At 40.4% G+C, this 13181-nt stretch overlaps 1 long non-coding RNA gene across 1 annotated transcript; it reads left to right on the forward strand.

Moving 5' to 3' along the window:
- The first annotated feature begins 431 nt into the window (after positions 1-431).
- Positions 432-12786, forward strand: LOC117517816. Its single transcript, XR_004562850.1, has 3 exons — positions 432-915; positions 12612-12623; positions 12777-12786. It is a non-coding gene; the product is annotated as an uncharacterized LOC117517816 (long non-coding RNA).
- Positions 12787-13181: the final 395 nt, after the last annotated feature.

A 13181-nucleotide genomic window follows, 5' to 3' on the forward strand; every position in this document is an offset into this window, starting at 1 on the left:
TTTGTGGTTTTGGCCTCCCAAAAACGTTGCCATCTCTACTCTTAGGCAGCTGATTTTTTTTTTTAATTCCTTTTTCCATTGTGGCATGGTATTTTTTCTTAATTATGGTTCCTTTTCTCTCCAAAGCATGTGGGGCTAATTTACTTTGTATGTACCATGCCACTCCACAATTCGCAGTTTAAATCCATCAATGTGGTTCCTTCTGGGACCAGTCAAGCCAATCCCAGGTTAATTTTTGTCACATTTTTCATTTGCCTTGAATTTCGTTCTAATAGAGTGCAGTGGGCCCTAGACACAGGGTCTAAAGCTGCACCCTTAACATTACTGACTTTGTATCCGAGGGCTCTCTTCAAGATGGTGACCTATCCTCTCCTCAAATACTGCCTTTGATCTCCTGCCCCACTTCTCATGTTTAAGTAAGCGAAGCAGTGAGAGATCTTTTTCTTCTCCCCAATGGACCAATTTACAATGATGTAGTTTCACTGGATTCTTTTAGCCCTTTGATGGTGTTGTTGCTGGGGTCCAGGATCAGAACTATCTGGTGGATGACCTAGCTGAGTGCTGCCACAGAATGTGTCTGCTCAGGTTACCCTTTTGTCCAAATCTTTGACCACACTCAGAACAGACAAATGATTTCTGCCCTGTATGAATTATCATATGTCTGTTCAGGTTGCCCTTTTGTCCAAATCTTTGACCACACTCAGCACAGCTAAATGGTTTTTGTCCTGTGTGAATTATCATGTGTGCATTCAGATTGCTGTTTCGTCCAAATCTTTTACCACACTCAGAACAGACAAATGGCTTTTTCCCTGTATGAACTATCATGTGTTTGTTTAGGTAACTATTTTTTCCAAATCTTTTACCACACTCAGAACAGACAAATGGCTTTTTCCCTGTATGAATTATCATGTGTGTGTTCAGGTAGCTCTTTTGTCCAAATCTTTGACCACACTCAGAACAAACATATACTTTTTGTCGTGTATGAATTACCATGTGTGTGTTCAGGGTGCCCTTTCGTCCAAATCTTTGACCACACTCAGAACAAACAAATGGCTTTTTCCCTGTATGAATTATCATGTGTTTGTCCAAGTTGCCCTTTTTCCCAAATCTTTTACCACACTCAGAACAGACAAACGGCTTTTTCCCTGTATGAATTATCATGTGTGTGTTCAGGTAGCTCTTTTGTCCAAATCTTTTATCACACTCAGAACAAACAAATGCTTTTTGTTCTGTATGAATTATCATATGTTTAAGAGCGCATTTCTGTCTTTTATTCTGATCAGAACAGCTAAATGGTTTTCTTCTTGCTTGCTTCTCCTTTTGTTGCTCTGCGTCGTTCATGTGACCAGATGCTTTTACAAATTTAGAGCCTTTAAATTGTTTCTCATCACTGTTCCCTGAAGGAACAATACTGCTATTTTTTCGACAGTTAAAACGTGACTGAAGTTCTCTGGTCTGTTTCCAGTCATCACTGTCATCAGTGTCACTTCCAGAACTCTCTGAACTCCTGCCACTGGTATCTGGTTGTAAATGACTGTTTGGACCTGAGTTGCTGGCTGGTTGTGGTCCTCCATCGTCCTCTCCATCAGCTTCTGCTGTCAGTGTTCTGTGTACAGATGAGCTGCTGGCTACTGGCTCAGCGTCTGTGCTCTCATCACTTCGGCTTTGATGAAGCTGTGATGATTCTGGTTTTTCATTGCCATTTTCACTCTTCACAGGCACAACAGTGAAACCAAACTTTGTGAGATCTGCCTCCGCCAGCTGCTGAAGCTGCTCTCCCTGCTGACTTATCCACAGCTTCTCTTCTTTAATGTCCTCCTGGTCAACACTCCAATTCCATTCCTGGTGTTCAGGGAGAGTTTCTTCTTTAATCACCAACAACGGCTGCATGTCTGTCAAGAAACAAATTAACAATAAATGTTAGAACAACACTCATTAAAATAAAGTAGCTGAGTCGTGAGTTTGACCTGACGACAGTAAGTTATTGCACTGATGGAAATGATAGAGTGGAAATGTACATCAGGATTTAATTTAAATTTCACAAATTTTATTTCACGTCTGTGATCCACAATTGACTGTTGTTGGATATTATGTTTCACGGCTAATTTGTCTGTGATATAAATCATAGTACAACTTGCTAATACCTTCAAATCTCCTTTAAATTGCTAATAACTTGCCAATTCGATTGCAAAGTCTGACATAATGAATCTTGTGATAAATCTCCTTCCGGAACCAAACTAAGAAAATATGCGTTTTTCTCTGCACTCGTTAGTTCTGGCGGCAAGGTGTAAACAGTGAAAGAATGTGTTGTGTGACCATCTGCACCAATCGATCTGAAACTTCGCCGGATTTGTCTTTCTACATATAGGTTTCCGACTAATGGCAAAGAAAAAAGCAGATGGCAACAGCCGATAAGGTAAATAAACACGACTATATTAGACATGTTACTGCCAAGTGGACCCAACAGACAATGTTAACGTCACCTTTGCAAAAGTATTTACTTTAGATCACTGATTGCAAGTAGGGATGGGTACAGAATTCGGTACTGACCGAATTCCGTCAGTACTACTGGGTATCGGTTCACGTAAAATCAAACGGTAACATGTTTCGGTACTTAAATGCACCATTATGCTTGAGAGAGTGGACAATTTTACATGCTGAACATTCACCTTATATATATATATGCCAGTTATATGTCGTTCAGATCAGTCTTCATTTTTAGAGTTTTGTTTTATTTTCTTAGGATGAGTTTGCTACCTAAGTGGTAACTAGGCTGTCAATGTTAACTTACCTGGAATTTATCCCTCTCCGTCGAGCCAGTTAAAGACTACCTTGGCCTACATGTTGCTATGGCAGCGAGCCCCTAGCTCTCCTTAGCCGTTGGCAGTCCCAACTTAGTATCCTTTCACTAAGGTACTTACATCTTGTCTCCATATACATTTCAGCACGCTTTATGCTTGTGAATACATACAAATGTATTTTTTCTTGTTCTACTTTTTAATATTTTTATATTAGTGAAAAATGGAGGAGTGGGGTGCAATTAGTTAAACCTAACAGCTAACATTAGCTTATCGAGCCAACTGTAGCACCATTTGTCATAGTTAACAACATAGTCGGTTCTGTTCTGTTTGAGAAGCTAACGTTAATACACACTTTTGTTTACATTTGTTGTGAATACCGTTATTGTAGGGTGAAGCGACGCTATTTTTACTTTATACACCAGTTACCTACATTGTTTAGCTTTGTTGGCTAGCAAGATACTGTTGGCTATAGTTAACAGCTAAATTAATGGTAGCTCATCTGGCTATAGTTAGCCTACTTTCGTGATTTACATTTTTATTTTACATGGTGTAGATTTTTAATAGTTCTTCAGTTCATGGGTTCTTTAATAGATATCAATAGATAGTTTCTAAGTTTGGGGTTTCTGTTAGAAAACATGTAGAGTATAGATTTTTGTCTTCCTATAGTAAGCTAGCAGGGTGAACTTTAGATAGAAACCTAAAACATATTACATCATAGCTTCTGTTTCTATAATAACATAACCATATTTATAGCTTAGCCTACTAGCTATAATTTAATTTTACTACAAGTCTACAGACTAGGTAGATATATACTACAGTCTTCTCCTGTATGAACATTAAATATTCAGGAGCGAAATTCTATATTATGCAGTAACTATATTTCTTGCATGCATGCCACTTAGGTGGGTAGGGAGAGTTCCCATTGGGTAAAAAAAAGAAGCTCTTCCCTGAGTCTCAAGACCAGGCACCTAAGTGGCTCTACTCTACTCTTGTTTTTTTTTTTTTTTAAAGATATTTAGATATACTTTAGTATACACTAGTACAGTTCTCCTTTAGATTTGGAATGTATAATAGAAGATATACCTTACTGAATTTTCATTAACGCAGCATGCATAGCATAATGATGTCAGACGCAGCAGCCGCTGGTTCATAAACAAAGTAGCATGGCTGACAGAAAGCGCTTGAAGTGCTCCACTTTTCTAAATGTGATGCAGATTACGTTTGCTGCAATATCTGTGACGCAAAATGCAAGGCCAACGCTGGAAATACATCTAATCTGATGAAGCACCTGGTTAAGCATAAGATATTTCTCAACGCTGAAGAGAGCACAATTTTTGACTGCCTGCGAGTCAGATCAGCTCCTGAATTCGACACCGCTAGCGACTCGTCATCTGCAGCCAGCATCGCTGGAGAAGATACGCTTACAACTGCTTCATCATCATCGTCTGCTGCAGGTAAGAAATGCTAAAGCGTAGTGTTTAGATGACATTAGCATGTGTGGATCGGGCTCGGCTCTTTCCCGAAAAAGTTGATATACTTGTTCTTGGGAAAAAACAAATAAAAAAAAAAAGAACTGCACAAGGAGCGATGAAACACGACAGTAAATGTAGTTCATTGCAAAAACGTTTGCCTCACTTTTAGTTTGTTGCACTTTAATTTATGAAAAGTGCACTTTAAAAGAAAAACACTGCTTAGGTGTAGTTAGGAGTTTCTATGTTCAAGAAATCTGTGAAACAGTTGTTTGTTACAAGACAAACAATTTCGATGTTTGATGTTCAATTTGTTAAAGTTTATACTTTCAGAAATAAATCTGTTAAATTGTAATTTTTTGAGATTTTACTTCAAACACAATGCATACACGTACCGAAAATTGGTACCGTTGCGTAACGGTATTGATTCCCAGGTACTGGGTATCGGTACCGTATCAGTTCAAATGTGAAAGGTACCCATCCCTAATTGCAAGTGGGACGGGTATCATTAAGAATCTATAAATTTTTTGTTATTGTTTTGTTATTCACTTCACATTGTGCCAGAGCTAGCTGGTAGTCGGCGATAACAGCTCTAACCATTTACCACGATGAAAACACATATGTTTGTCTCACGTAATGAGATTATTCTGACTATTTAGCCAGACTGACAACAATTGACAAAAGTAAGTACTTTTATGCACTTTTGAGGCATTTTGTGAATGCAGAAATGCACGGTCCCGTGTTATTAAACAAAAGCACCCTTGCGCATGCTCCACTGTGGAAAACAAGATTAGCTGCCTAATCAGTGGGTCAGAGTCTGGCGAGTTAACCAGACTGACAACAATTGTGAGTAAAGTACTTTTATGCATTTTTGTGGTTGTTGAGGCATTATGTGAACCAACCTCAAAACGCGCTTCTGTGACATAAGCCTAACGCACCCTCATTTCTTCTGTGACATTTAATGGCAGCCGGCATCCTGTACTATTGTAACATTTACAGACATCATCCAACCAAAATCAAACGAACTCAAGCCCTTTTTAATCTGTTCTGGTGTGCAAGAAAAGAAGTTTGTCAATGTAAACAAAGTGACCAGCTCAGCCATCGCAGTAGAGAAACCCACGTGCGTAGTTTGTTTTGGTCTTTAAAGACATTTATCACGTGACGCGTTATGTCACGGCTTTGCAACCGAATACCTTCAAATCTCCTTATAATGATGATAATAATAAACTCATTTTCTGTGGAACGCCATGAGGCATACTGTTCATCTGATTATTATGCTACACAGACATAATATAATCTATAACACATGCAGCACACCGCATATAAATCAATGTTAAATGCAACATGTTTCATGCAAACACATAACTTTACTAATTCATGCTGAGGGTAGTGGCCCACCCATTTGGGGGCGTGGCTGGAGTGCAGGGGGAAAAAGGCAGGCAGACTGAATTAGCAACTTGCTGTCCAGGAAAGACTTTGTGTAATACAGCATTGAAAATTGAAGTCCGTTATCTCGTTTTTGAGTCTTTTGAATTTGCTCCCCCTTAAACCCGGGAAAACTGGAAATTTATAATCAAACACTGTTGTTTTATTTTTTGGACTGCTATAAAATAGTATCGGATGTCTACAGATGGTACAGAATACTGTCGCTCAAGTTTTGATGAAAGCAGTAGGTTTGATCACAGCCATTCTGGCTTCCCTTCACTGGCTCCATGTGACTCAAAGAGCAGATTTCAAAGGTTTTGTTGCTGACATATAAGGCTCGAAAGGGTCATGAACTCCATGAACTTCTTCTCTAGGGTCATTGTCATCTGTTCCTGCTGGCTCAGGAAGGGAGATCAAAAGTATGACCTCAGCATCAGAGTCCTGAGACATTTGATGGGGGGGGGGGGACCCCCAATTTGTTATCCAGGGCAGTGGTGATGCATTTGAGACACAAATGTCTTATACAGGGCATGCAGCAACATCCACAAAGGACCAGTACTGTCACAGCTACAGTTAGGGAAATCAGAATTGATGCTACTAGCTTTTCCACTTGCCAAAATGTTTATCAAACCAATCATTCAGTGGGTTATTTACCCCAGAATTTTCAGACAATTCCTCAGAGAACATCCTCAGTCCAGTCAGGGCTCTAGATACGGAGTCGTCCAGAGCAGTGTTGTTTGGGATAAATGTACAGCACTCTTGGCCAAACATGTGGCATCCTCCTCCTTTTTCGACTGGAACAAAGTCTAGAGCCAACCTGTTTTGGTAACCCAGCAATGAAGTGGCTGCTTGTTGCTCATGTAGTCCTGTCAGTGTCTCTGGTCAGATTATTCAATCTTTGCACATTGAAAGGAATGTAATTGAGCCTGTCCAAATTCTTATTTGTGGCAGACAATCAACTTGATTGCTGACTCAAATCTGGCAACAACTTGATCCACTAGTTAGTACTCATTAGGTACTCCTCGGAGAACCGGCATATACATAAAATGCAGCTTGTTTAGATAAGGGCAGTACACTAACAGGTTTCCCTGACCCTCGATGATTTTCCATATCGGTCATATTAAAAGGTAGTCAATGGAGCAATGAGGGAGAGAATGGTGCATGTCCCACGCCCGTTTTCTGGAAGGGTATTCCTGAGGATATACCCACCACAATACCAATACACGTCTGATTGGGCCTGAGTTGGTGGCGTTACCTCACATAGTCCCATTTATCACAATGTTGCACCAGGAGTTCTCCAACACACTGACTCGTACTCCTGTCCTGTTTGATTGGGGTGGACAAGAATGGTTATTTCTTAAAGAGGATAGAGAATCAGAATCATCTTTTTCATGTTTTTGGTGTTTGTGTGTATTCCCCACAGTGGGGAGACACTGAACTAAGTGCCAGCAAGTTTCAGAACCTCTGTTTCAAGTATTTCTCCTTTATTGAATTGCCCCTAGAAAACAGGCCAATCCGTTTTTGAGAGAAAACTTACGTCACTTTTTCACCAATAGTCCCCCCCCCCCCACACACACACCCACCCCCTTTCACACATGCCCCTTCGAAATTAATTATTCATAAGGTTGTGCCCACCCATTCGTAACACTCGAAGAAGAGCAATGGCGAGCTACAGGTGTGCCTTCCCAGGCTGTTTTAGCAGACTACGATCTTCCCACGGAAAGCAATGTATGCGATCACTGGCTTTTATTCATTTTTAACCGCATCCCCAGTACATACAACCGCTGACTATTTCTTTGCTCTGCGCATTTCACGGAGGACTGTTTCACAAACCTTGCACGATTTCGAGCTGGCTTCAGTCAGCATTTAATACTCAGTAGAGGGTCAGTTCCGACTCTGCGACAAAATCAACCCCAGCAATCAGTACAGCCTGTGAGTATCACATTTTCTTTTGTTTTAAATTTGTGTTGCGCCATATTCCTGTTGTAAGAATTGCACGTTAGCTCTGGTTTGTTCCTCTAAAGGGAATGAGCTAACCCCTTAGCAGCTAGGGATGTGTATCGAGAACCGGTTCCTTTTGGGTATCGTTAAGAAATGACTCGATCCACCGACATCAATAAGCTTTGTGCTTAACGATTATGTTATCGATCCTTCAGAGTGGCCATTGTTTTGGGGGGTGTTTGTCAGGAAAATGATAATTTCTGTATTGATTACAGACCCTGCAGCGGGTCCGTAAACAACTTTTCTGCAGCACGGCTTTGCTTTGAACCTTGAACCAATCGAAGCAGTACTTCGCAGATTGAAGCAATGCTTCGATTATTCTTTCTTTTGCTTAATTTTCTCCTGCTAAAACCCTAAAGAGCATACGTCTGAGTATTATTTACCTTTTCTATGTTAAACCGACCTGTTATGTTCTTCTGAAACAGTTGATAGATGTATTTTATAACTTAAAAACGGGAGCGATGCTAACGCGTTAGCATGTCTATGGCATTTTCAATGTTAAAAATTAGCATTTCAACTGTCATCACGTTCGGGTGCATTTGTTTTCAAATTGTAATATTTCTTAAATGTATTTTTGTTTATATATTAAATATAATAATGAGGTTGCCAAATAAGCTCCGAAACGACGCCATTAAAGGCAAACGCGGCATTCTAAACCCAGCATAGTAACATAGCTGTTTCAGAGAGCCTTTTAGGAAGGTTCTGAGCCATTAAAGACCCAACCAATTTTTTTGGGGCTACATATCACATCACAGAACAAGGATTAATGCCCCATTCAACCTCTCTCTATCACCTTTAATGGAGTTAATATCGGAGGAATTACATTTTTAGGAGTGAATGGGAAGAATATCTCTAAATACTGACAGTTTCTCAGTTCTCAGACATGTGGAGATTAATCATGCAATAAGTCTCATTCCCAGAAAAAATGGATGTAACCGTCAGAAATCCAAAAGATACAGTTCTTTGGATATCCTTTTCACCGCATTCTAGACCCAGTCCATCCAAATGTTTTCCTGGGAGAATCCAGTCTCTAACTGTCCTGCTTGATTAGTAGTCAATCTTTTAAGGTTTCATGCTTAAGCGGACATACAACTCGTATAATCACACGCAAGATGGCCGCAAGCACACATCCACGTTTATTCTAGTCATTGCCTTGGTCATTTTAACTGGATTTCAGGGGGTTATTATATGACTAGACTGACCTATCGGAACGTCTTTTTCAGTCCTTATAAAAAATTATTTTAACGTTTCACATACCACAGGTTAGCTAGCTGCAGTTAACTATATGAAGAGCTCCCTTTTGGACTTGTTCCTGCAATCCCCCAGCAATCCGCAGTCCGCTGTCCCTGTGGTGCCATCTGGGTTCCATCTGTGGACTCATTGGGAGTTTCAACCGTTGGTGCCTGATATCTGCTGTCCGAAAGTTCCCCCGTTGCTGACCGCTGAGGCCGCCGCCATCTGAGGAGATATCAATCAATCAATCAATCAATTTTTTTATATAGCGCCAAATCACAACAAACAGTTGCCCCAAGGCGCTTTATATTGTAAGGCAAGGCCATACAATAATTATGTAAAACCCCAACGGTCAAAACGACCCCCTGTGAGCAAGCACTTGGCTACAGTGGGAAGGAAAAACTCCCTTTTAACAGGAAGAAACCTCCAGCAGAACCAGGCTCAGGGAGGGGCAGTCTTCTGCTGGGACTGGTTGGGGCTGAGGGAGAGAACCAGGAAAAAGACATGCTGTGGAGGGGAGCAGAGATCGATCACTAATGATTAAATGCAGAGTGGTGCATACAGAGCAAAAAGAGAAAGAAACAGTGCATCATGGGAACCCCCCAGCAGTCTACGTCCTATAGCAGCATAACTAAGGGATGGTTCAGGGTCACCTGATCCAGCCCTAACTATAAGCTTTAGCAAAAGGAAAGTTTTAAGCCTAATCTTAAAAGTAGAGAGGGTGTCTGTCTCCCTGATCTGAATTGGGAGCTGGTTCCACAGGAGAGGAGCCTGAAAGCTGAAGGCTCTGCCTCCCATTCTACTCTTACAAACCCTAGGAACTACAAGTAAGCCTGCAGTCTGAGAGCGAAGCGCTCTATTGGGGTGATATGGTACTACGAGGTCCCTAAGATAAGATGGGACCTGATTATTCAAAACCTTATAAGTAAGAAGAAGAATTTTAAATTCTATTCTAGAATTAACAGGAAGCCAATGAAGAGAGGCCAATATGGGTGAGATATGCTCTCTCCTTCTAGTCCCCGTCAGTACTCTAGCTGCAGCATTTTGAATTAACTGAAGGCTTTTTTGGGAACTTTTAGGACAACCTGATAATAATGAATTACAATAGTCCAGCCTAGAGGAAATAAATGCATGATTTAGTTTTTTCAGCATCACTCTGAGACAAGACCTTTCTGATTTTAGAGATATTGCGTAAATGCAAAAAAGCAGTCCTACATATTTGTTTAATATGCGCTTTGAATGACATATCCTGATCAAAAATGACTCCAAGATTTCTCACAGTATTACTAGAGGTCAGGGTAATGCCATCCAGAGTAAGGATCTGGTTAGACACCATGTTTCTAAGATTTGTGGGGCCAAGTACAATAACTTCAGTTTATCTGAGTTTAAAAGCAGGAAATTAGAGGTCATCCATGTCTTTATGTCTGTAAGACAATCCTGCAGTTTAGCTAATTGGTGTGTGTCCTCTGGCTTCATGGATAGATAAAGCTGGGTATCATCTGCGTAACAATGAAAATTTAAGCAATACCGTCTAATAATACTGCCTAAGGGAAGCATGTATAAAGTGAATAAAATTGGTCCTAGCACAGAACCTTGTGGAACTCCATAATTAACTTTAGTCTGTGAAGAAGATTCCCCATTTACATGAACAGTTGTAATCTATTAGACAAATATGATTCAAACCACCGCAGCGCAGTGCCTTTAATACCTATGGCATGCTCTAATCTCTGTAATAAAATTTTATGGTCAACAGTATCAAAAGCAGCACTGAGGTCTAACAGAACAAGCACAGAGATGAGTCCCACTGTCCGAGGCCATAAGAAGATCATTTGTAACCTTCACTAATGCTGTTTCTGTACTATGATGAATTCTAAAACCTGACTGAAACTCTTCAAATAGACCATTCCTCTGCAGGTGATCAGTTAGCTGTTTTACAACTACCCTTTCAAGAATTTTGAGAGAAAAGGAAGGTTGGAGATTGGCCTATAATTAGCTAAGATAGCTGGGTCAAGTGATGGCTTTTTAAGTAATGGTTTAATTACTGCCACCTTAAAAGCCTGTGGTACATAGCCAACTAACAAAGATAGATTGATCATATTTAAGATCGAAGCATTAAATAATGGTAGGGCTTCCTTGAGCAGCCTGGTAGGAATGGGGTCTAATAAACATGTTGATGGTTTGGATGAAGTAACTAATGAAAATAACTCAGACAGAACAATCGGAGAGAAAGAGTCTAACCAAATAACCGGCATCACTGAAAGCAGCCAAAGATAACGATACGTCTTTGGGATGGTTATGAGTAATTTTTTCTCTAATAGTTAAAATTTTGTTAGCAAAGAAAGTCATGAAGTCATTACTAGTTAAAGTTAATGGAATACTCAGCTCAATAGAGCTCTGACTCTTTGTCAGCCTGGCTACAGTGCTGAAAGAAACCTGGGGTTGTTCTTATTTTCTTCAATTAGTGATGAGTAGAAAGATGTCCTAGCTTTACGGAGGGCTTTTTTTATAGAGCAACAGACTCTTTTTCCAGGCTAAGTGAAGATCTTCTAAATTAGTGAGACGCCATTCCTCTCCAACTTACGGGTTATCTGCTTTAAGCTACGAGTTTGTGAGTTATACCACGGAGTCAGACACTTCTGATTTAAAGCTCTCTTTTTCAGAGGAGCTACAGCATCCAAAGTTGTCTTCAATGAGGATGTAAAACTATTGACGAGATACTCTATCTCCCTTACAGAGTTTAGGTAGCTACTCTGCACTGTGTTGGTATATGGCATTAGAGAACATAAAGAAGGAATCATATCCTTAAACCTAGTTACAGCGCTTTCTGAAAGACTTCTAGTGTAATGAAACTTATTCCCCACTGCTGGGTAGTCCATCAGAGTAAATGTAAATGTTATTAAGAAATGATCAGACAGAAGGGAGTTTTCAGGGAATACTGTTAAGTCTTCTATTTCCATACCATAAGTCAGAACAAGATCTAAGATATGATTAAAGTGGTGGGTGGACTCATTTACTTTTGAGCAAAGCCAATAGAGTCTAATAATAGATTAAATGCAGTGTTTGAGGCTGTCATTCTCAGCATCTGTGTGGATGTTAAAATCGCCCACTATAATTATCTTATCTGAGCTAAGCACTAAGTCAGACAAAAGGTCTGAAAATTCACAGAGAAACTCACAGTAACGACCAGGTGGACGATAGATAATAACAAATAAACTGGTTTTTGGGACTTTCCAATTTGGATGGACAAGACTAAGAGTCAAGCTTTCAAATGAATTAAGCTCTGTCTGGGTTTTTGATTAATTAATAAGCTGGAATGGAAGATTGCTGCTAATCCTCCGCCTCGGCCCGTGCTACGAGCGTTCTGACAGTTAGTGTGACTCGGGGGTGTTGACTCATTTAAACTAACATATTCATCCTGCTGTAACCAGGTTTCTGTAAGGCAGAATAATCAATATGTTGATCAATTATTATATCATTTACCAACAGGGACTTAGAAGAGAGAGACCTAATGTTTAATAGACCACATTTAACTGTTTTAGTCTGTGGTGCAGTTGAAGGTGCTATATTATTTTTTCTTTTTGAATTTTTATGCTTAAATAGATTTTGCTGGTTATTGGTAGTCTGGGAGCAGGCACCGTCTCTACGGGGATGGGGTAATGAGGGGATGGCAGGGGGAGAGAAGCTGCAGAGAGGTGTGTAAGACTACAACTCTGCTTCCTGGTCCCAACCCGGATAGTCACGGTTTGGAGGATTTAAGAAAATTGGCCAGATTTCTAGAAATGAGAGCTGCTCCATCCAAAGTGGGATGGATGCCGTCTCTCTAACAAGACAGGTTTTTCCCCAGAAGCTTTGCCCAATTATCTATGAAGCCCACCTCATTTTTTGGACACCACTCAGACAGCCAGCAATTCAAGGAGAACATGCGGCTAAACATGTCACTCCGGTCTGATTGGGGAGGGGCCCAGAGAAAACTACAGAGTCCGACATTGTTTTTGCAAAGTTACACACCCATTTTAATGTTAATTTTAGTGACCTCCGATGGCGTAACCGGGTGTCATTACTGCCGGCGTGAATTACAATCTTACCAAATTTACGCTTAGCCTTAGCCAGCAGTTTCAAATTTCCTTCAATGTCGCCTGCTCTGGCCCCCGGAAGACAACTGACTATGGTTGCTGGTGTCGCTAACTTCACATTTCGCAAACAGAGTCCCCAATAACCAGAGTTTGATCCTCGGCGGGTGTGTCGTCGAGTG

This window comes from Thalassophryne amazonica, chromosome 9 (genome assembly GCF_902500255.1).
Source record: "Thalassophryne amazonica chromosome 9, fThaAma1.1, whole genome shotgun sequence".
In the NCBI taxonomy this organism is placed as follows: Eukaryota; Metazoa; Chordata; class Actinopteri; order Batrachoidiformes; family Batrachoididae; genus Thalassophryne; species Thalassophryne amazonica.